The sequence below is a fragment of the Phalangium opilio genome, unplaced genomic scaffold (assembly GCF_054372755.1).
Source record: "Phalangium opilio isolate 3A_F unplaced genomic scaffold, DU_Popi_V2 ptg000045l_1, whole genome shotgun sequence".
In the NCBI taxonomy this organism is placed as follows: domain Eukaryota; kingdom Metazoa; phylum Arthropoda; class Arachnida; order Opiliones; family Phalangiidae; genus Phalangium; species Phalangium opilio.
In genome coordinates this window covers 69131-93886 of record NW_028324168.1, presented here as the reverse complement: position 1 = coordinate 93886, position 24756 = coordinate 69131, and the positions used below count along the sequence as shown (strand labels likewise).

Here is a 24756-nt window from a genome sequence, read left to right as displayed (position 1 = left end):
CTCTCTCTCTCTTTTTAAAAAACCTCCGACGCCAATACCACTGGGGGGGGGACTCTAAGAGGGGGGGGTTTAGCTATTCAAACATTTCTAGTTTGCACGGAGGGACAACCCCCTTAATTATCATCACCGTCATTACCTGGGACTTTGGCGGTTATGAGAAACTTTATAAAAAAAAGTAGTTCTAGCTATCTCTTCCAAATTTCAGTATAAACTTATTTTGACAGCGGTTCCTCAAAATTTCTGGTTGGTGGGAAAGAAATGTCGTGAAAATGAGAGAAAAGAAACACGAACACGTCACGCGATGACGTGCCTAGGCTTTAAACCCCCCCCCCCCATACCATTTATAAAAGGACCCAAAAAATAATTGTTTAACACTCTAAATTTCATAATATTTTATTTAATTACTTTTTTGGGTGATGTGCTTTTAAATACTGGTTAAAATTGATTCAGGTGCGAACGAACTTTTAATATTAAGTATAATATCCGACAATACATGTGAAGAAGAGAGCTAAGAGAAACAGAGAGTCGCGGTGGCAGTTTCAACGGGGTTATGAAATCAGTTGTGATTTGAGTGAGTATCCAATATTTAATATGGCCAGCAAATCAGCAATGAAATCTCTCAAAACATAGACAATACTGCAAGTCCCTAAAGATAAAAGATATGGGAAGGTGGGCATCCTACCTCTAACCTGTCACTTCACTGACCAGTAAGATTGACTTTGAAGATTCTAGTGTAAAGAGTTAAAAGGAGAGAGTGAGAGTGAAAGAGAGCGTGCGATGAGGTGGGGGGTGTCGATTATGTAACCACGCGCTATATCAAGCCGCGGCGCGCGTGATTACGTGGCCAGCCGGATCTACTCATTATCAGCCGGTTTTCCAACCCCCCCATCACCAAATCCCCCCACTCATACTTTCTTTACACATATTGATAGACTATTTCGATCTTAAAATCACGCGCCTTCGCAAAGTTACCTTCTTCCCCAAAAGCAGGTACACATAAACCTCGCTCATCTTTTAAATAAAAATGGTCTATTTTAGACAATTCCCACGTTGATCTCGCGCCCCGGCCAAGTTTGAAGATAGAATAGATTTATCACGAGATGATCGTTTAAAATGCCCGGTCAAAGGCGGGGACCAAAGGAGCTCTCGTTTTACGATAAAATCATCCATCAATCCCTTATCCATATTCACGCGATTTCTTAATGCTTACAGACAAGAGGGGATTAAGAAAAGAAAAAAAAAAATACCTAATGGAAATTTAATGTTAAAACCTTTTAAAAAAGAAAAAATAAGTATTTTAAAAGAAACGACTTCAGGACTCGTGTATGTATGTATCTTAACAATTTAACAAATGACTCATGGAGTTTTTAAGTCACGTGATATAATGTCTTCGGGAGAGAAATTGATTTTCTTTCTTTGCCATAAGTCATTTAGCAATATAAGAGTGTATTTTCATTTAACTGGTTTTCTGGGTAGAATTCGTTCGTTCTCTCTCTCTCTAACCAAGATGACCATCGGAGCGTTTAAAGCGAGGGGGAAGGAATAAAGGGGGTGGGGTGGAGGGATGAAGGGATGGTTCGGGCAAAAGCTGCAATTGCGGTGCGGTTCCCAAAAACTGACCAAAACCTAATAATAAGAGGGGGATCATCCATAAAGATATTAATTTATTGGAACGTAATTAAATTTATTAATATTTTCCCAGCAAAGTCCAGTAAAAACACATACTTGGCAAGCACATCACCCAAGAGTTCACATTACACCCTAAAGGTTTTAACATTTTTTCCCTAATGAAACATCCCCCCCTCGGTATAAAAATGGGCATCCTCTATTTAAGACCATATTTCTAAGATGAAATTTGACCATTATCCAAAGCTACCAACAAGTTCAAATTTACCAGCAAGTATCTACAGTATCTTTCCCCGCCTTATACCACGCTATAATTTTAGGGTAAAAATTACTAGGTCCCCTTCATCTCACCATAACCCAAAAACGGAGCGGAAAAAGAAAAACTTCCATCTATGGGGGGCAAAGGGGCTCTTCCCCCCCCCCCGGCGGCCCCGAATGAAAGAACGCCATAATGAAATTTATTAATCGATAACTGACCGGTGGGCGTCTGCCCCACAAAAAAGAAAGACTAGGGGGAGTAAGGGGGGGCAGTTCTCTTTAAGCGACCAATCAGAGGAGAGGAGAGAAGAATTTCCTTCCCAGCTATAGCTACTCTTCATATATACATTGTATAGTTAGGCTTAGCATTATAGAACCAACCACCTTTTATCCTTTGGCTAACTATAAGGGGGGTGTCCCCCTCTCCTTTCCCGGTTCCACCCCCCCCTGCCCTTCCCCCAGGGGTAATAGGAAACTGATTAGTGATGGTCTAAACCCCGCTAGATAAATTAAATGCCTTGTAGTATAATAATCAGCCTTAAATTGGTAGGCTTGCATACTACATACATACATAAAGGTTTATCACGAAACCAGCTGCCTAGAAAATGTGAAAATACTCTGGCTGGTATTGGTTGCGCCATTTTCCCCAGTAATATCATGAGAGGACCCATAATTCCACGAATACCTTCTTACACAAGGAGTAAAGAAGATTCACGGTTAAAATGAATGAATTCGTGATGGAATCGCTAATGACAACCGTTCAGGGTTAACTGTTTAAGAAGATACACAGGGTGTTTTTTGGAAGGCCTGTCAGAAGAAATTAAAGGGGCTGTTCTGTGATATTTTGCCCAAAGGGACACCATTTTCAAGATATGGGGCATTGGAATATTGAAATATTTTACGAATGACCCCTTAATTAACTAAATTAACATTGACTTCAACTTTCTTAATTAAACTTAAAGGGTCAAAGGTCATTTTGAGTCTAAAATGTAATTTCCATGACATTTTGACCTAAGGAACACCGTTTTTCAAGTTATGAACATCGGAGTAGTAGTTTAAGGATGACCCCTTGATTAATTAGATTAGCATTGTCTTCAACTTTCTTAATTAAACTTCATCTTGGGGTCAAAGGTCATTTTGTGTCGAAAATGTAATTTCCATGACATTTTGCCCTAAGGAACACCGTTATTCAACTTATGAACATTGGATGACCCCTTATTTATTAAAATTAACATTATCTTCCACTTTCTTCATTAAACTTCAAGGGGGGGGGGTTCATCCATAAAACACTCCAACCAATATTCATAACTTGAAAACGGTGTCCCTTAGAGCAAAATGCCATAGAAATTACATTATAGACTCAAAATCGTTCATAGAACCCTTAATTATTTACAGACCGTTCAGAAACACCCTGTATATTGAGTGATGAAGTTGAGAGAGAATAGGGAGGTGAGATTCATGTTTGAAATGAACGCATCGGGAATCACTAATAAGAGAAACGTTTTTTACTAATAATTTTAAGATGAGAAAAAAACAAACCTATCTCTCTCTGCAGCAAACGGTGGTAAGATTTTAAAATTTATTTTTTTATTTTTGGTTAGAAAATGATGATTTTTACTAAGAAGTTTTAAAATAATCGTGGCTCCCAAGTTTCCTCTTAATCACGACGGACGTTAAGGGGACGAGAAACGGACGGTGGTCACGCCGTCTCGAGAAGAATAAGAAGAAACCCACCTCTTATATTTATAAAAAAAAACTTTCTAAAATCCCAGGTAGAAATATATACAACACTTGTCCCGGAGAACGTTTTTCAAAAAGAAAGCTAACAGTTCAAAGAAGATCAAGAGGAGATGGGGTTGATAAGTGTGCCATAGATATTAAATATATCTTTTACGAGAAATTATGACGTCAGGTCGGGTATGTATATTAAAAAGTGTGGTCAGGTCGAATGAAATGTTTTTCAGAGATGACAACCGATTTTCATAATTATTTTCTATAATTAAAATGTATTTTAAAGGTCTGTGTCGTAATCAGGGCCAATACATGAATGGGCTTAGATATATTGATATATTATATCAAAGGAAAGGTCACCTCATAAAAGGCCAAGGAGGGCGAAATACAATTAAGCCATCTTGGATCCCTCAGCTCAGAATGCCAAGTAATTGTTGCTGTTTTAAATTTCAAAACATTCATTTGAATTGGATGGTTTTCTAATATTAAGTTAAACACTTCTCGAGTTAGCTCCACGATTTTTATGGTTAGAATCAAATGTGACATCGCTATTATTGCGTTTAAACCTCCTCCCTCGTAAACTAGATATCACTTCTTGGTTATACGTTGTGGTCGAGAAGATAACTAACACCGAAAGACTCAAAAATCAGAGAGAAAAAAATTACTTTTAGTAACCGAATTTGAAATAAAAGTGATTCGGTATCAGCCCTGTAGATGGGAATCACAAGTCCAGATAGATAGATGAAAAAGAACATACTTGTACCTCGGCATCTTATACAACAGAGGGACAGAGCAAATACTATACGAGGGGAAGGGGAAAGGGGGGATCAAAAAGAGAGTAAGAGAGAGAGAGAGAGAGAGAGAGGTGCCGGCTATGAGTGAGCATTAACAATCGATATAGCTGGATGGTGTAGCCACACTCACAGAAAGAACAGGGGGAAAGATAGAGAGAACGGAGGGATTAGGCCAGCTTGACCGCAACGTCACCTGAAGGCCGCTCTCTCTCTCCCACCCTTACTCCCCATACCCACACCCACTACCCCCGAGTCCAACACATCCTATTTGTGAAGGAAGATCCTAGTGGACGAGAGAGAGAGAAAGAAAAATCACGACCCTAACACCCTCTATTCCATCTTGACTCCAATGTGACGTCACCGACACACAACTACCGGAGTCATACATACACACCACCAAAAAGGAAACACAACCCAGTGGTCAAGACAAGAAGGGAAAAAATATTACCGCACCAAAACATCGCTTCCAAGGTTAAAAATATTTTTAAATTTCTCCGACGTTTCCCTGAATTTTACTAAAACTTCTAAATTTCCTCGAGTTTTATGCCAAATATTTCTTTCCCCGAGTTTTATGTCAACATGCCAACTATATATTTCCACGAGTTTTACGTTCAACTATTTATTTCCACGAGTTTTACGTTCAACTATTTATTTCCACGAGTTTCACGTTCAACTATTTATTTCCACGAGTTTCACGTTCAACTATTTATTTCCACGAGTTTTACGTTCAACTATTTATTTCCACGAGTTTTACGTCCAACTATTTATTTCCACGAGTTTTACGTCCAACTATTTATTTCCACGAGTTTTACGTTCAACTATTTATTCCCCAAGTTTTATGTTCAACTATTTTTTCCACGAGTTTTATGTTCAACTATTTACTTCCCAAGTTCATAGTCAACTACTAATATCCCCGAGGTTTATTATCAACTATTTATTTCCCTGAGTTTTCCAGGTTTATACAAACCCTGTCTTACCATTTGAGTGGCTTGGAAATCACCCCCACCCTTCCCCAAAGACTAATATACATAAAAATTTAGCAACAATTTTGCTGGGAAAACTTTGTGGCGTCAAGTCACTTGCTTTTTAATAATAATAATAATAAAGTTTCATGCCTAGGTGTTTGCTTTTAAGAGTACTAACTAATTTAATCTTTCTTATCTAATCTGCAATTCATAGCAATATTGTCCGAGTCCAGCACGCAACTAGGAGCTCGAGTACTCTCACATTATCATCAACAATTAATAAAACTTTTCGCGGTAACACCAAACCGATGTTTGTTTGTATAGACTGCTATAGCCGGCCAAGGCTTAATAACAACATAAAAACAGAGGTGCACTCTTGAGTAAGGGGAGGTTGGGGGGGGGGGAGAAGGGGCTAATCGCTTTGAAGTTAATTAAACGGGACGCCCAGAACTATTTTATAACACGGAACAATTCAGTTACTTTATTGTGTATGTTAGCCAACCGAACTTTGTTGTAAATATTTGATTTCAAATTGAAAAATAAAGAAAGATATAAACAGAAAGACAGAAAAGTGTAACATAAGTGGGGACACGAATGGAAAACATATCATACATACCAAACAGATATACATACAGGGTGTTTCTGATTTATAAGTCTGCACGCGTAAATTAATTATTGGGATGTTCTTTGGGTGCACGGTCGATCTTGAGTGGAAAATGTAGTAACTTCTATCTCCATTTTGTAAATTGCCTTATGGGATACAATCGGATACAATACAGTTTTCAAGTTAAGATTGTTGGAGTATTTTAGGGATAACCCCTTAAACAATCAAAATGGAGATAGAAGTTACTATATTTTCGACCCAAAATCGCCCCCTTGTTCCAATCAGAAACACCCTGTACATAAAAGAACTCTTTACTAAAAATTTCTAAACATGTACGTAGACACTTTTAACAAACTTCCCAACTGGACAAGATATGGGAGGTCCCCTCTCAGCTAGGGTTGAATTTCTAACCGGTACTACTTTCTCTATTTACGTAAATCAATACGCCACATATTTCTACGGTCATACAGGAAAAAAAAATTGCTAATTAATACAAATATTTAATTTAATTTACGGGTACAATCTTGTAAATAAATTACTATATATACCGATACAAGGATGTTATCGGGGAAATTTTTCTCTATCACTCCTGAGATACCAAATCGTAATTAAACTTGATACGGATATACTAATTGCGAGTTGAAAACGTGGAGAAGAGAGGGGGGGTCCGGGTCTATCACCACCCGTGGTGGCTTCCACTATAAGATGGAGGCGTTGATGACGTCATTAATATATATGTGGAAACGCGCGACACACACAGAAAAAAAAAATCGTACCGACCGAGCCTAACGCATTTTATTAAATCCAATTAGAGGGGCCATAGCAAAAACATTTTTAGGCCTAACTAAAATCGAATATAAGATGGTTTTAACCTAGCAAATTTTCATTATACACGGTGTAAATAAAGGGGATTTGGGGGGCTAAAACTGGGGTCTCAACCACGCTATCTATATTTCTATAGCACAGGGACAAGGGAAGAAAAAAAAACTGCCAATGGACGTACAGCTAAATAGAAAAAAAATTGTATAATTCCATTTAGGAAGCGAAACTACTACAGAAGACTTACAAAGATTTACTTATCCCTCTGTCGTGTTAATTACATAGAGATCGAGAGAGACGAAAAAACCCTACACTACACTTCTCTCCTCTCTATCTCCCCCCAATCCCCCAGACTACTATTTCCTACTATATTTAACCAGCTTTAAAAAACAAAACAATAATTTAGATTAAAAACAAAAAAATATATTGGCGTTCATTAAAAATGGTGACAATATTACGAAAGGAGTTACTTTTAAGTATTGAAATTCCGGTATGAAGGTAAGGTAAGGTAAGGTACTTGGGAAGTAATTTAACTGACTTCTCTTAATGACTTTGACCATTCCGCCGGTCACTTTAATGACTAACTAACACGTCATGGCCTGGGTAAAAGCGACAAAGGATTAAAAATAAGTCACCTAAATTATACAATGACTGACTTTGTAATAAATAAAATGACATACTTAAAAAGGCATTTAAAGTTAAATAATATTAATTTATAAGGTTCATAATCTCTACAGAAGGGAAAACATTCATTGCCAAATGGCGAAACTTCGGACACTCGCTCGTGTTGTGTACGTGTGAAGGTGTGTGTGTGGGGGGAGCTAAGTTTCGTGATATAATTTTAACGGTATATGCGGAAATAAAGCTGAAACCACCAATATGGCTGCCAGAACCGTGAGTTAATACTCAGGACGGTGTGACGTACTACTCAGACAAGCAATAGGGAGCTTTCGGTTGGGAAAGGAGCTACACTGTAAAAAAAAATTGGATTTTGATGTGGTGTATTTGTACCCTTAAAGGTATTTTCTTAAAAAAACACCTTAAGGTGTTTATTCTAACCCTATAGGGTGTCAAAACAAGCCTCAGGGTTCTCTGTTGGTGTGTTTTTGTACCATTTGTAAATATTTTATGTTGTGGAGGGTGTTTATTTATACCTCAAAAGGAATTTTTTACTTGAAAGTCACGTGCGCACGCGCCATCGTGAAATAAATTCGCGCGCGTCGCGTGCCATATTTTTTTAACCCTAAAAATTTCAAACTAGGCTTAGCGACACTCATTTAAGCGACTACGTCCATTTGAAAATTAGTTACGCTCACAAGTCCAACCAAGGTAATAATTATGTGTAATACATTAATATAAACTGTGTGAATTTTAAAAATGTTTCCAATTTCAGACTTGTTTGAATCAGGAGCCATAAAAACTAAAGTTCTGACTAACGGATCTCATCCTTTAAAGTAAGGCAAGCCTTTGGCCAGTTAATTTTAATTTATTCTCTATTTTCAGCCATCAGAAGGCAACTTTTCCGTTTACACTTAGCATTACAAAAAATCATTACTGATGGATTAGTTCATGAATCACAACTTAAGTGATGTGAAATTTTGAAACAGCTAAAACCCAGGTTGGTATGAATTTAGGTATTTTCCACGTAAGATGTGAATGAAAAGAATTGGTCAAAAATTTATTTCCCTGACATGTCCAGGTTTGTATGAACCTGATATGTAAAATTTCATGGAATGCTTACAAAAAATACAGTAAATAGCAGTCATAACATCATGCCTTTAAAATGGAATCTTGTTGTGTAATGTTCTAGAGTGTTGTAACAGGAAAGGATTAAATTTAAATGTGAGTTTGAAAATGTCTAAAAACGGCGGTTTGATATTTTAAGATAATTTTAAATCAGTTCTATAATATTTTCATTGCAGGGTTATATTAATCGTGATGACTTCGACTGAATAATCTTTATTAAGTCAAAAAAGGTCGACCAACTATTCAAGCGGTTTATAATATCTGTTTCTGTGGTGGAAATTTTAGTACAAATGTAACAAAGTCATCTTTCTTTAATCAAATATTTTTTTCTAAAAATATTGTTAAAAATCTTTGTTTTTGATTTGACTAGAGAAGATTAATTATGGTATAAATTAATTAAATTTTTATATAGGGGTGAGATATCATTAGTTTTTTAATATCTGGTTTCTTAAGAAATAGTTTCTGGTAAGTGTTTAGTTTTTCATAGTACTAAATATTTAGATTATCAGGTTTAAGCTTAATGTTCTAATAATTATATTGTAGTGTGAAATTAATTTATAGGCTTTAAAGTAGCTATTTGTTCAATAAAAATTTAATTTTTATTAATGAAGTATAAATAATTTAAAAATAAATCAAAGTGTTAAAGTATTTTAGTCCGAATCTTAATTGACCCCGATAAAGTTAACTATACACTGAAGTTCTTTTAAAGAATTATCACAATAGATACCTCATGGCTATAAAACTATTTCGTCGAAAATAATCACATTTCCTTGCTCAAACTTTTAAACCCCTTTAATTGTAATAAAATGCACCTTAAAATGGAGAAAAATAATATTTTCGGACCCCCGAGTCAAATTTTTAAGGTACGGGAAAATACCTTTAATGGTCTGAAAACGCACCTATAAATGGAGAAAGGGCGCTTTTTGCACCCCTAATTCGAATTTTTGATATCCAAGAAAATACCTTTAATGGTCTGAAAACGCACCCCTAAATGGAGAAAGGGTGCTTTTTCGCACCCCTGAGCCAAATTTTTGATATCCAAGAAAATACCTTTAATGGTCTGAAAACGCACCCCTAAATGGAGAAAGGGCGCTTTTTCGCACCCCTAATTCAAATTGTTGTTGTCCGGAAAAGCACCATATATGGAGTCTATTTATACCCCAATCACTCAAGAAGGGTACATATTTATTCCCTTCTGTTGCTTCAAAGACAAATACTATGTTACTAATATGTACCTATTAAGGCGCGAAAAATTACCCAATGGTATAAAAAAACGCCCCTTATCTAGGGGTTCACATTAATACCCTATATGAAGGGTGCGAATTCATACCTTATATGGTACGTCTGGGGTGGGGGTCGAAAATACCTTTATAGGAGCGTTTCCGCCACATTTTTTTTTACAGTGTATGATTCGTCAGATAATTTTCACGACCACGTTTATGACGGTTTGAATGCAGTTCTACTAAAGCTTAAACCACCAATATGGCTGCCAGAAGTTCCCAGAACCAACCGCGAGTTAGACTTAGAACGGTATGACGTACTACTTCCTCGCTCAGCCAACTGAAACCTATCTATGGATTCATTAATTCCTCGCCAAACACGCTCGGAACTACACTCCCCGAATACCGAGCAAGTTTCAATATTTCATTACCGTTTTTATATTATATTCAAATCTGATTTTCCCAAGCAGAGACATTATAATAAAGAAAGAAAAGAAAAAACACTACGCTCTCTTGGAAAAGTTAGTACATAATAAGCGACGTCGCGTCAACGTCAGAACTTCCAAAATCTTAACTCCCTTAACCCTGCTGCTGCCGTTCCGTTGTCCTCTTTTTATTTCCACCAAGAAGCGATATCTAGTTTACAAGGGAGAAGATATAAATTCGCGCCACATTTCTAGCTTTATCTCCAGTCCAAACGACGTAGGTTCGGAGTTAATCCCCGCCGCCTCTAAATTACAAACAGCAGCATCTCATTGGTTCTTGAAAACTCACGTCAGCGCGGCGACGCGAATGACGAAAATTACTTGTATTTTCCGACTCTGAGGAGAGGCGAAATAGCCCGGCCCTCTTTTACGTCCCCCCTTGTATTTTGAAGGGCCTGGCGCGAATACTTAGGCATCTTATACCTTCTCCCTAATAAAGTAGATATCACTTCTTGTTTCCACCTAAAGCAAGATAGTGAGTGCGTTCTCAGCTTCAGTGAAAAAAAGGAGGAGAGAGATTAGGCCAATATGAAAATTAATTATGTCGGGGGAAAATCCCCCCAGAGATTGAGGAACGGGGGGGGCGTAAAGAAGACGAAGGGGTGTTGATGATAAATTAAGTAAACACACTATAGCCCCCCCCTCTCTCGACGTTATTCCTTATCTAAAGCCAGGCGAAACACGCCTGGCACACACACACACAAAAACTAAAGCCTATAGTATAGTAAGTACAATGAAAGCAAGAGAGCTTGGGAGAAAGCGCTTGCGGGCGCCTAGCCTACCGACCAACCATCTTTATCTATCTAAATTTGATTCTCTCCAGAATAAAAACGCAAGCACGATGCTTTATAGCAGCAGCATCAGGGGATTTTCGCTTAAATAAGAATGTACCACCGGAGACGCTTCCAAAGAAAATTAATTAATTAATTAAAATATGAAATGACTGGGCCTGAACTGAACTGAACTCTATATTCTCTCTATCTCTATCTATACTTGCTTGAGACATTGATTGGGATTTGGAATTGGAAAAACCTTAAACCATATTTATCTTCCAGAAATATAGAATTAAATATTTAGGAGGTGTTTAATGATTGATGTATTTATTTATTAATTGACTAATTGTTTTTACACTACTAATTGTTAACGAGCTAGAGTCCGAGACGTAATCAAAATTTCAAGGGATATATTCAATTTTTTGGGTACTAACGAAAATCTTCCGTATTTTGAAATAGAACCTATAATTAATTACGACTTAACTATTTTTAATTAATTAGTTTTCTGGGGGGAGCTCCGATCACTGCTCCCCCTTGTGTCGTTCGGAGAAACACCACTACACTACCCTCTCCTCTTGGAGATGCAGTAGATTTACAAATAACAATATAGTTTTCATACTAATTTTCTACCTTCTTAATTAAATTTTCATTTCGATATTGATACGTTGCTGAAACGTTTTTATAAAAATATAAATAGTTCCAAAAGAAATTATGGCCTTAATTTAAATTAGGAACAATATTTAATTACAGAAAAAAATTAATCGTTGGGGCCATTAGGCTAATTAATAACTTAATTATTCATGGAACCTAAGCCTTTGCTAAAATGGTATCATAAAAAGTGGCAGGTTATTAACTTGTTATTGGAAGAGTTAAGAGAACAACTGATAATAACCACTTGAAATCTTCAATGCATAAAACTATTACCCCCATGGGTTAATTAAACAGACGAGTAACTCACATTTCCTACTTCAATTAAACAGATCTTGTCAATAATAATTAAACAAACAAAACCAATTTTCAGATGCAAGAAGAACCCTTTATAAAAAATCCCTGGCGTTTAGGATTTGGGGGTATAAAAAATCTCCGTTGAAAATCACAGCCGGGTCTCCCCGTCGCGTGAAACGGGGGCAGCCGGAGTAAAGAAACGAAATCCCGGGGATGATCGGGAGCTACCCGGATCGTCTCCCGGGTGTCCGTCCGTCCTCCGTCCGGGAGAGAGAGAGAGAGAGAGAGAGAAAAAGATCCACGGAGTATTGCAGGAAAGCATTTATGGTAGGGCCGGGCGCCGCAGCCATCATTGCCAGAACCCGGGTGCGTGTGTGTTTTTGTCTGTCAGAAGCACAGAAGTCCGAAATTCCGAATGGAGAAGCTACGTACTCCTTATAGGAAGTACAGGAAAAACGCCGGCATGTTCCAGATGAAAACAGTGGTGTGCGAGAAGGTCGTCCGTCGGTTGGTCGCTCGGTATGGGGTGGGTGTGTAGGAGGGGGGATGGATAGGTTCGATAGAGGCGACCCCCCCTTTCCCTTTTCCCATTTTGGCGCGCCTGACACCATACCAAACCATACGACGGACTATACCATATAGTAGTACTATTTCCTACGCTCACACTGTACTCTGTAGTCGAATCAGCAGCGTTCCCTCCTAACGCCTAAAAACTTGCCAGGCACGGTTACAAGAAGCGTGGAGATAGAAAGCCACTACACTAGGACAGTACTAAGGTCGTGTGTGTACAAGACAACGTCATAACTTTGGAGGGAATATCAAAACTACCAAAATTATAACCAAAACCATTCGGTACATTTCACTATACCTTGGAATTTGAAAGATACCGCGATTATTGGTTAGAGGATGTATGTATGGACTACAAAATGTTTCTTTCACTTCTATGAAAATTAATTGCTCATTTACAATATTACAATTAAAATCTTTCAAAACAAACCTACCAAACTGGGAACAATAACCGACTCTAGTTTAATTTAACTTTTAAAGCGCACTTTACACTAAATTAAGGCTACGTTCGCTGACTTCTACTGCTAAATAAATAAATAAAGAATGAACAACTAAAACGCTGCTCAGACAAAAGGTTTTCTTCAAAGGCAGCAAAAACTAACTACAGCAAAAAAGCAGAGAAAAAAGTTCCGACTGCGGCTCTTCTTCGGGAGCAAGCAAGCAGCAGCGGGATAGACACGGATGTCTCGCCGGGAAGCCGAACTTCAAAAAAACCCTTGGCCCAAGGAAACACGATACCCGTTACGGAGAAGAAGGAACGAGATTCCCATAAGAAGATCCCTTTTCCGAAAACTCGGGGATTTTAGCTTAGCGCGTTCAGAGTCGGATCTCCCGCGGCTATAAGACTCAGTAAAACAAGACATCGAACGGAGCGAGTACTCAACCAGGGACGGGTTTAACATTAGGCAAACCAGGGATTGGGGAAAAGCCAGCTTTGGCTTTTCCGGAACAAAGGAGGATCACGTGACGATGAAGAGGGGGAAATTAAGGGCCGATGAATCACTAATTAAACACGGAACAAGAGAGATGCTTAGGGAGGTGAGGAGATGGTCCCGGGTGCCAGGAGCGGTCGGGGAAAGGCTTTGATTTAAAACAAAGGAATCATCGCTATAACACCATAGAGAGAGAGAGAAGGACACAATGACGAGGCTTATCTTCCTTCCTTTTCCTACCAACCAAAGCGGGGGTGAAGAGGGAATTAACAAGGCAACTTAATCCATGCCTACCGTCGTCACGTCATGCTCCAAAGAGAAAACTAACATTTAAATCAAATGGCTTGTAATGGAGACCGACTGATAATGCGTACGATGATTATAAAGATTGAATGAACGAATGGCGAGAGACCAAATCATTATCATCAGAGTTGGGTTAAACAAATTGAATTTACAGATCAAGAAATTTCCAAAGCTAAAACATGGTTTTCCCTGGACTTTCCACGATATTTCCAGGACTTCCCTGACCCATAGCAACCCCATTTAACGTTATACACGTCAAGAAATACCATTAAACGTCACTATAAATTCACAGAAAGCTTTTAGAAACCAACCCTGGACTTTCCACGATATTTCCAGGACTTCCCTGACCCATAGCAACCCCGTTTAACATTAGACACCCAAAGAAATACCACTAAACGTCCCTATAAATCCACAGAAATCTTTTTAGAAAACCAACAACGATCTACAACAATTTAAAAACATCATCATTCATTCACTTTCGGTAAGCATGATTTCTGGCCTATTTTTTAACCTATTAATAAGGCCATTACAACTTTCAACGACACTTTAGACAAGCTACAACATAACAACGCCGCCTCAACAATATATATTCCTTGGCCAGCTGACATGATTTAAAAAGGTGCAACTGAAATGACTAGATTCATTTGTCGGTGGGTGCATGGTGGAGCGGCATAGCGTTTGTGGGAAAACAAAGCTCGAGATTCATTGGAGGCATCGGGGCGTTTTCAATAAAGAGTTTAGAGACGGACAAGTATTATTACTAGGCCGCTATAACCCCCGTCGTATAACAAACAAAAGCATGATGGGATAGATTTTAAAAGATCCCCAACACCACCACCACCACCTCCTACTACTACTACTACTCATCCCCCTTCTCTCATTCAAGCGAGAGAACGAGCAAAGCGAGAGAAGCGAGGTATAACAGAGGAAGAGGAGCTTTAGCTTTAAGAGAGATAATTGCTCGTCTGTTGAACGCGTTGGTGGACCGCTAATTAAGCCTCATCAACCCAACCGAGATCCATCCACTCACCCACCTCCTACCCATCCCCCTCAACCACCACCTCAAGCTTTAAACGAGAAGTCGGACACTAGCCTGCTCAATAGATTGATAAACATTTAAGTACAAAATCAGCTGTAATAACAATTAAGAACAGGGCTAAAACTAAAAGGTATAAATATAAGCAGACTTAAAAGGGGTTGGGAGATTATATAATCAATAATTAGTCAAATCAAATCAAAGAATGAACTAGTATTATTTATATATCATACTCCGAAAAAGGCAAAACCTTTAATTATAAATTTTCAGACACTGACAAACGTTTCGTAGCCTTAAAAACGGCAGCCTAAATTATTAAATTAAATTTTAATGGGGTTTTATTAAAATTTAGCCCCAAACTAAGGATGGATGTATTAATGGACACACTGAGACATTAACATAAATTAAACTCTAAAAAATTTCGTACGAAATATTGCTTTAATTACGAAAAATGATCAAAATTAATTTACAGCAAAAGTGAATAAATAATCAGGAATTAAGTATCCTACATCTCTCTCCGGGGCGCGTTGCAGAATGAAAGAGGATGTCACGCTAAACACAACGAGAGCGAGGAGAGAGAACGATCATAGATGCGTGTGAGAGGAAGGAGAGAGAGAGAGAGAAAATGGGAGAAACCAGATGCTGGCGTGTTGCGGACAAGAAAACGGCTAGGGGCACGAACAGGGGCGCCCTTTTAACGCCTTAATGAACTTCATTAATTAGCCCGACCGCCCGTGGGGAGGAAGGGGAAAGTCTCTCTCCTCTAACCCATCTCCATTAAAAACTACTAAGAGCGTTGATGACATCACGAGGATGAATCTTAATTGGCCCGAGATGACTTTAATCAACGTTGATTAGATTAATTAAGCTTAGGACCAGAGAGATAAATAATATTAACAAACCGGATACGCGTGGGTTAATAATAAAAAATAAAACACCACCAAAAATAATTGCAATTGTTAATTAGAAATAAAATATTGTTTAAAATAATTAATTGATATTAATTAATTAATAATTCCTACCGGTTCAGAAATCCTTTCGATTCAAATACATCGTAAGTAAATTTTCTTTCCACAAATGCTTTTGGCGCGAAAAGAAAAACCCGCGAAAGAGTAACGTAAAAACGGCGGCAAAAAAAAAACAACTAAAATCCTCGTAAGTCGCCTCGAGCGCGAGCATTTAATCCTACGACAGCTTTTACAGGAAAAACTTTTAAGCGGGCGAGCGCGATTTCTTTTTCCCCGGTTACCAACCGACAGGAAAAACGGCCTCGTAGCCGCACCACCGCTAGGGGTTCCAGATTTCCCGAGGATCCAAGAGAAAAAGTTACCGACGGGGTCTACGATAAAATCCCGGCCGGCAATAGGACTCCACTACCCGGCATAACACTCGAGTTATCACCCGGGACAAAATACAAATATTTTAATATTCGAAAATTTAAAAGATTTGTTGGTCACTTTGGGTCAATTCCAATTCGAACCGTATCCTAACCTACAGAGACTAACCAACAAAAAAAATGCTATGTCCGAATAGAAGATGGGGGACGGGATGGTGGAAGGGGGGGGGAAGAGAGTGACCGGCGTGTTAAAAGGGGGATGGAGTGGGGAGAGAAAGTGAATGTCCGAAAAAGCGGTGGCCAGAATGGCTAGCTGGCTTGGCCGTGATCCCCGGGATGGATCGGGGGGTCCCCGGGGGGATATTTTGGCCTCCGTAGGGGGAGGGGGAAAAGGCTGTGGGGGAGGGTGCATCGCTACTAGCGTAGAGGTCAGAGAATCCGTCGAAGGAACGAACGGGGAAGTAGTAGTAGTAGTAGAGTAGAGAAGAGAAAAAAAAAGAGAGAATGGTATAGTTGATTCTAACCTGCGGAACTTGCTCCGTACGTTGTTATGTCGGGACGTTTTACTCCAAGGACGAAATAGGTCTCCATGGTTTTTCACGGTCGCTGGCCAAACTCGAGCGCGGCGCGGAATCCGGCATCGAGCGTCGGCGGAAAGGGAACGCGACTCTGTCGGCCAAGCATGTCGACGGGCGAAACGCGACTGAGGTTGCCGGCCAACGAGCCCCGATCTCCCGGCCGCCCAAGAATTAAAGCGCCCGATAGAATAAAAATCGCCCCGAAAAAAAGGGGGAAAATTAAGCGCGCGCCAACAAACGACGACGACCAGGAGGGGGGGAACGAAACACCGCCAATAACGAACGAAAAGGAGATGCGCGCGAGAGGGGCAAAAAACCCCCGCCAGATCCAAAATGAAAGAGAGAGGGGGTGCCGCCGCCACCGCTTCTGCCTTTTTTTTCTTACGGAGGTGAAATCTACATTTTTTCATTCTCTTTTTCTTTTAAAATTTTAAACCCCCTTAGCGACAGTCTCCCCCCGTTTTTTATAACACTTCATCCCCCCATTCATCTAGTGCCCGCCCTTTAAAGGGTACGTTGGAAAAAAAATAAGAACTCGGGGTGAGATATTCGTCGGGATGGCCCAACCCTATTCTCCTTCGCCCCCTTTAATTTCAGCCCCCCTTCCTCTTTTGCCTAGATAGTTTTTGCTTATTTCGCTCGCTCCCGCTCCCCCCCCTCCTCTTCCCATTACTCCATCGCCGCTTCTCGGCGCCTTTTTTTTTAAAGAAGGGACGCAGTTTCATTTTCATTTTGTCTTCCCTCCCCGCACGCAACTTTTTCCAATCACCGAGGCCGCTAGAGGCGCGCGCGCGCACACCGAACCCCCTTTCTCTAAAGGGACTTAAGAGGCTGTAGGGTGGGGGGTATCGGGATTAAAGGGGGTGGGGACGCGCGCGGCGCGAGCGAGAAAGATCTGCATGCGTCGCCTTCCCGTAATTAATTCCGGAGATTGCCACTCGGACCAATAGGGGCGCTGCCTCCGAGCAAACACCGCCAAGCTTTTATTGGACGCAATTATTTTTTTCTTCATCTTACACCCCCGTATCTTCCTTCACTTTTTATTATCCAAGGGGGGGGGGAAGGGTATTAAAGGCGAGAATTATTTCCATCCCCCCTTTTAAATATGGCGATCGTTAAAAATAATTAATATAAATAATTAAAATAGAGTCTCTCACGCGAAAAAATAACGTGACTTTCCATAATTACCACCATTTGGGGGAAAATTAAAAAATAAAATTTTAATTACGCGGTTTAATTATACGAAAGATATGACAGTCAATGGAAGAATAACGTTGCCCCCAAATAGCACGAATGTCATTAAGCCAATAATAAAGTTAATTAAAAACACCACCATTAGCTAAGTAACTATCACTCTCTCAACGGGTACTACTAGTACCTTATTTACCTGGTGGCTAGACTAATTAAAAACCGGCGCCAAACAAAATGAATTGTCAGCTTTCGTTCGCCTTTAGAATTTAGAGAATAAAGCGAAACGTGCATTTTTATAATTAAATTAAATTTAATTATGCGGAAAGCCTCATTAATCTAATTAATAAACGAAGCCACCGATATCCAACACTAAACTATATTTAACAAAAGTCTTACGTCAAAAGCGCGCCAAGTCTAAAGTGTCAAAAACCGCAAACTTCTCATGGAAATTTTTAAAATAAAATTAGACGTGCGGAAAATTTGGGAGGATTAGTATTAATAGTTACAACATACCTGCCAAGCTTAAATCCATACGAATTAATAATCCAAATCGTTTATTTTGTTTTTCTTCTTTTGATGATTTCAGTTTTGTAATCCTTTGTTTGTTTATTTGTTATTCTCGGTCTTTTTTTTTTTTTTTTAATATCAAAATTGTCTCAAATTTTTCTTCTCGTTATCGCGATAAAACTAATTAACTCGACAATTAACTAATTAGTTTTCAATAAGTATTTTAATTTAAATATAATAATTATATAGATAGTTTTGTTCGGACCTCCAAGTCATTTATTTTTCTCTTCCGACTTCCGAAAAAAAAAATATTTCACCCTCAAAAATACTTCACACACAAAAAAAGAGAGAGATTCTGCCCGGAAATATATATTTTTTTCTTCTTCCTCTACTATCTTTTGGGGGGCAACTTGGGAACAGGGAGAGTGGGGGGTCAAAATAACATCGAGGGGGTCATCACGTACTGGACACACGAGGATAGATATATTTCTTTCTTTTCTCTTTATCGGGGGTTGGTTCCTCGAAAATTCTTGTCGGTGTTGGTGGGGGAGCTCCCCCGAGGAGTAGAAGGGAAGATAGTCGCCCCTCGCGGGGTAACTTCACCGTCGAGCTAAACGGGACATAAAATAACAGGGAGAGCGCGAGTACTCGCGGCATTGGCGGCAGCAGCGGGAGGACACCGGAGTTGCATTTTATCACGCGCGCACTCCGCGTTCTCATAGTAAAATGCGGCGCCCGCCCGCTATTCCGGTAAAGTTCGGGGGCTTCATCCCCCCTCCCTTCCTCCCCACGTCAACCCCCTTCGCTTTATTTCCCTATACTATAGTCAGTCGATCTGGAATCCCCACCCCCTTCATATAACCTCTCTCTCTCTCTCTTTCTCTCTTATGAGAGAACAAGCTGACACCTAAGAATGAACGATCTCGGACAACTACCGCCATCTATTGTCTTTACGGACCGTTTTTTTTCTCTCTAACGCGTGGGTGGCGTTGGGGGTAAGACAATTCGGAATATCTCAGAGTTCGCGCCGCCATTTTGTTTTATTTTGGCAGGGTAAATCTTTGTTTTGAAATAGAAAAGGGAGGGAACTTACTAAAAAAAATTAAAATTTATTTATTTTGCGCCGATTTTGACGGCGTTTCGCGGCATTTTAAGATGTTTACTTCTAGTAATTTAGTAATTAACTCCTGAATATTGTCACTAAAGAGGTTGCAATTTCTCATAGGGTACGTATACGTTTCGCAGCCTTGAAAGGGGCGGGGTTTAATTACCAATCCTGTCAATAAAGCCAATGATTTTAATTAGAGTTTAAATTTGCTAAACAACGCCTCTAGTTGTATTTAAAGGTGCGTGTACCCAAAGAAGAAACAATGTTTGTTGAAAACTGAGGTGTACTTGTAAAACAAGTTCTCTAGAATTTAGAAAAGTATTTGAAGCTTTCATAATAAATGCCAAAGGGTTTAATATCGGGGCTTTTGTCGGGACTATTAAAATGGTGGTGCTGGTGGTATTTAACATCAATTTTCCCGTAACTTGCCGTCAAAACAAAACAAAAAAACACCACCAAGAACCAACCACCTATTAAACACTCCTTTCTTTTAATCTTACAAGGTAAATTTTCGCAACAAATAATAAAATTTTGAAAGAACGTCAAAAACTTGGCTGACGTAGATTTTAAGCCCGCGTCACACGTTTCCCCAAGTTAAACGCACGCTAAAATACCCGCGAAGAAGTCGGTATTTTCATTAACGAGTGATTAAGGCTCTCTCTCTGTTCTTGACCATGCACTGACCAATAACAAAAACGGAGTACTAATAAATAAATAAAGAGGATTAAAATAAAATTACCGCGGACATTTTGTTGATTTTAGTTTCAAAAAACACTAGCAGACAATTTTCCTAGAGCTCGGCATTATCTACCCATTATCCACGTCATTTTATCTTTATCCATAGTCGAAAATTATCCACTTAAAATCGTAGTATATCCACAACTTTGTTTAAAAATAATCATTTATCCACCAATTTTTAAATAATAGATAGAAAATGCCGAGCTCTAAATTTTCCGATTTGTTACATACAAACTCCCTTTAAAGGCAAAGTATCACGACCAATCAATCCGTGAAATAATTATAATTGTCCCTTTTGAACAATATTTAATTTTCTCAGAGAAATGTCGTCACGGCGTAACTTTTTCCCTGTTTAAGATCTATTATTTTTAATTTATTAAAAAATAAAAAAAAAAGAATATAAATTGTGACATTCGAAGGTCAACGTTGGTGGATAATTATTGTTTAATGCTCGCCTCGGCTTTAGTCAAGGAAGGGGGGGATAAAATAAATGGGGGGCGGAACAGCTCTTTAAAAAAAATGGTATATACTTGACCAATTTCGAAAAGAATAATAAAAACGAATGGAGCTTAATTACAGCAATCTAAGTTTCTAAAATATAAATTTAAAAGTTAAATTCAAGGCTGTTGTCGCAGGTAAAAGAGAGAAGAAAATCCGTACCCCCCCCATGGAGGCAGCCCCCCTCCCGCCCTTTCACGACTTCTACCTTTAATTACTCAGCAAACACAGCGAGATTTTAAATAAACAAGAAATAATTATATCACACAAAAAGGTAAGCCGGTACAGCCAAACGCCGCCGCCAAAACTACTTTACTCTAGGGGGTGGGGGGGGGTTTACGGGGGAAAGGGGGGGTACAGTGACGACTTTCAAACGTTGCGATCTGAATTATACGCCATTTTTTCATATCCGGTTTTGTTTTGTGTGAAGTTAAAAAAGTCACGACTTTTTCCCTAATTTCAATTCCTGTAAAATTATCACACAGTGCGAACAAGGCCCCTTTTCTTTTAATTCATTGAAGGGGGGGGGGTTTCAAAATCTTTCAATATATCTATCTATAAATCTGCCAAGGGGACTCGCGCACAATGGGCCCCAAAAATGCCCAAAGGGTGTTTTAACATAACTCTAAGGTTGCCCTAACCCTAAGTATGAACGGGGCCCCATTACATTAATTCGGTTCAAATGGCTTTCTTTAGTGGGACCTTTAGAAGATGCAAAATAGATTTTGGGCGATATCTATAAATCTATGGGGGTATTTATAGAATATAACGGTTAGTGGTGGGGGATAGGGGGTATAGCCCCTGAGGGGATTTTTTCTTAACAATGAATGACCCGCGTACCGTAGTAAAAATTCATCCATCGGATTGTAAAAATATATATAATACAAAGAATGAAAAAAGGCCCATCCCTAAAATTTGGACCCCATCTAACTCTTTCAGAAAAGATGTTAAGATATATTGGAAATAACTGACCCCGAAGTGACCCTAACGTACAGGGTCGGTCATACTGAGTGAGTGAGTAGCGAAACAACAACTAACACAGAAGATCGTAAGGGGCGATACCCCCAGATAGAAATTCTAAACGGTAGCCCCATATGGGGTGCAGGGGGGGGCAATACACCCCGTTACCAAACCCACCACCACCAAACTTTAGTTACAGTTAACCCTTGCCAACTAGAAATTATGGGCTGGCAAAAGCTTAAAATTCCTTAGGTTATCGGACGCTGGAAATTTTCAATTTCTCAAAAATTAAATAAGATGAAGATAAAGTTTTATGTCCGATCCCCTGAGTTGGCTTCCTTCCTTCTTTTTTTGGCAATCAAAATGGGTGTTGCAGGGAGGTTACTTGTAGATTTCGGGTGTGAAACGCGAGTGGAGTGGCCCGAGAGCGGGCTAAAAATAGACCCCCACAAAAACGGAAATGACCTCTTCTCTTATGGGTTAAAAAAAAAAGGACCACGAACTATTTTCTATTTCGTTCATAAAATGAGCTGAGAGAGAGAGGCCAAAAAGAGGGGGTCAGTTTTTGAAAATAGAGGAACCCCCCTCCTCTCCCCAAGACCCCAATCTATCGGATATTTGACAGCCCTTAGGTCATTGCCAGGGTCAAGGTTAAATTGGAGAAACAAAATAAAAGACTAAGCCTAAATTTCAGAAGGGTTTGTTTACAAAGGTCAAGTTAGGTAAATATAAATAGAACAACACGGAAGTTCATAATAATTCATTTAAGTGATTTGAGGTTATTTAGCTGAGCCTAATTAGGGAATTAAATTAATAACAAATTGGCAATGGCTAAGCCTAATTATGGAATTAAATTAGTTACTAATTGTCTAAGCCTAATTAGCTAATTAAATTAATAACAAATTGTCTAAACCTAATTACGGATTTTTATTAATAACAAATTTACTAAGCCTAATTACGGATTTTTATTAATAACAAATTCGCTAAGCCTAATTACGCAATTAAATTAATAACAATTTGCTAGCCTAATTACGGAATTGAATTAATAATAATTGGCTAAGACTCCATAAAGATATTTTTTTTTGTAATTTCAGTTTAAAATATTGAAGTTTTTTAAATTAAATCCTTTTTCATTTTGAAAAAAAAAAAAAAAAAAATAGCAACCAGGTAAATTTGGCGCGCGAGTTTTATATAATAATAATGCCAGGTGTGGTTTTTTTCAAATTAATTCCATGTAGGAGTAGATTTCGTTATCCTTGAAGCGCAAAAATTCTCTCAAATTCTATCATCATATTATTTTTATATTAAAAGCAATTTCAAGAACTATGTATTTTTCACCAACACAATCAAGTATCTAATAATTAAATTCATTCAGAGGTACGAGGGCCAAAAGAGAGGGGTTAAAAAGAGAGTGAATATCCCCTCGGATGAGCGAGCGAGTATCTGTCCAGGGAAGCGTGCAAAATGATCGCTCCATCGGAAACCACGACGAATTAATGACTTGTAGCCACAAAAAAAAACTATACCTAAAGAGTCACAATGAAACCAGTTTTAAAATAATTTGGGGGCGAAAACTATCAAAGCCGGGACACAACCAGTTTAAAAAACTCGGTAAAGCAGAGAGAGAGAGACACGCGATGATTTGTTGGACCCACGCGATAAAATACGTATACCAAAAGAAGACAAAAAAAATATTAAATACACCCGAAAAATACACATATAGCACACCACCATCAATATTCAAGGCCCATTCACACGTTTAAAAAACGCTGGGACTGGTGTAACACTTGTCGGCGCGCAATATCCATTAGATCATTGGAAAGGGTACTATTATTCAAGACCCGTTCACACGTATTGATAGTTTTGACAGAAATTGGATAAATTCATCTCCCTCTAGCTTGTAGTTCCGTTCGATTCAGTTCTAAAATAACAAATTACTTGGCAACCCTGAAGACTAGAAACGGTGGAGGAAACTTCTGTAGCCCCTCTAAGCGCATTTTATTCCTTCATTAATAAAAGTTTATTTCAAGCCAGTCTTCAAAAAAAAAAGAACAAATTTTTTTTCTTCCAAAATTAGCAAATATGTTTTTATTGTCCTCGACAGCGTATAGCCTTTCCGGGAAGGAACAGGTTTTTAATATGAAATGGTAAAATAATTCTGAAAACTAAATAAAAAATGGAGGGACGGTAGACAAAAGACGCGGTGCGGCATATACGTAATATCTATCGCAATACCCCAAAAACTTGTCTTTTGATAATTACATCGCACGATGAGTGTTCAACTTACCACACAAGCGCTAAAACCCAACAACTCCAACCACCGGAAAAGGTTTATATGGTATTAAGTTTTAACAAGATGGTCTAACCCATATTTAAACCACATCGTTTAGGTACTATCGCTATCCCTACAGCTTATATCACTTATTATCTTTGGCTGCGAGGCAACGTAAATCACATGTCGCCATCGCCCTTCATACTTACTAATTTCCATTTCTTTTCTACTTCTCTTTGTTAATACTTCTACAACTAATACAATTCGGGTAAAACTATTAGTCTCATCTATACAGTGTACCTAAAAGGATATAATTCGTGCGCTAGCAACGCCCCTATCAATATCCGTAACCCTCTCTCCCTTTCAACAAGCAACTGTAAGCGAGGGGCTAAAACTCAATGTCCGCGGTTCGAAACTCAAAGTTATAAAAAATATATTGACAGTACAGCATGAAGAAAGCGCCACCTAACGGTGGTTTTCAGAATTACTATCTAAAAACAGCGAACGAAAATACTAGTACTACTACTACTACTTCATCTTCTTCTACACACCAAGTCAAACTAATAGCCGATAGTGTTTATTTATATACGATGTGGCTAAAAAAGGTTTCAGCTATTTAACTACGATCTTAACGCGCTAAGCCTAACATGGCGTCCTCCACTACAGGGATGAATTAAAAAGGGGGCTGGTAATAAGAGACGATTAAAAAAAATGATGATGTCCGTTTCCTTCATCGCGTAGTTAGAGAGTTGTTAATAAATGTT

General features: G+C 38.7%; 1 protein-coding gene and 1 long non-coding RNA gene across 7 annotated transcripts in view; one reads left to right on the top strand and one right to left on the bottom strand.

The window, feature by feature from the left end:
* LOC149676501 (zinc finger homeobox protein 3-like) overlaps nucleotides 1-24756 on the bottom strand; it is a 130890-nt gene that overhangs the window by 60968 nt on the left and 45166 nt on the right. For 2 of the 5 annotated variants that reach the window (XM_089837513.1, XM_089837519.1), the window contains exon 1: nucleotides 16665-16906. The exons of 1 other annotated variant lie outside the window; for it this stretch is intronic. The gene's annotated coding sequence lies outside the window, so the exon portion shown is untranslated. Of the gene's footprint in view, nucleotides 1-15826; nucleotides 16311-16664; nucleotides 16907-18422; nucleotides 19146-24756 lie in introns of those variants that run through there. 2 more of the 5 variants (XM_089837515.1, XM_089837516.1) reach the window with 2 other exon arrangements.
* On the top strand, nucleotides 7762-9377 carry LOC149676504 (uncharacterized). 2 transcript variants are annotated; one of them, XR_016366463.1, is made up of 4 exons: nucleotides 7762-8126; nucleotides 8191-8415; nucleotides 8497-8639; nucleotides 8720-9377. It is a non-coding gene; the product is annotated as an uncharacterized LOC149676504 (long non-coding RNA). The 2 variants fall into 2 exon arrangements; XR_016366464.1 differs by having other exon boundaries at nucleotides 8191-8496; nucleotides 8550-8639.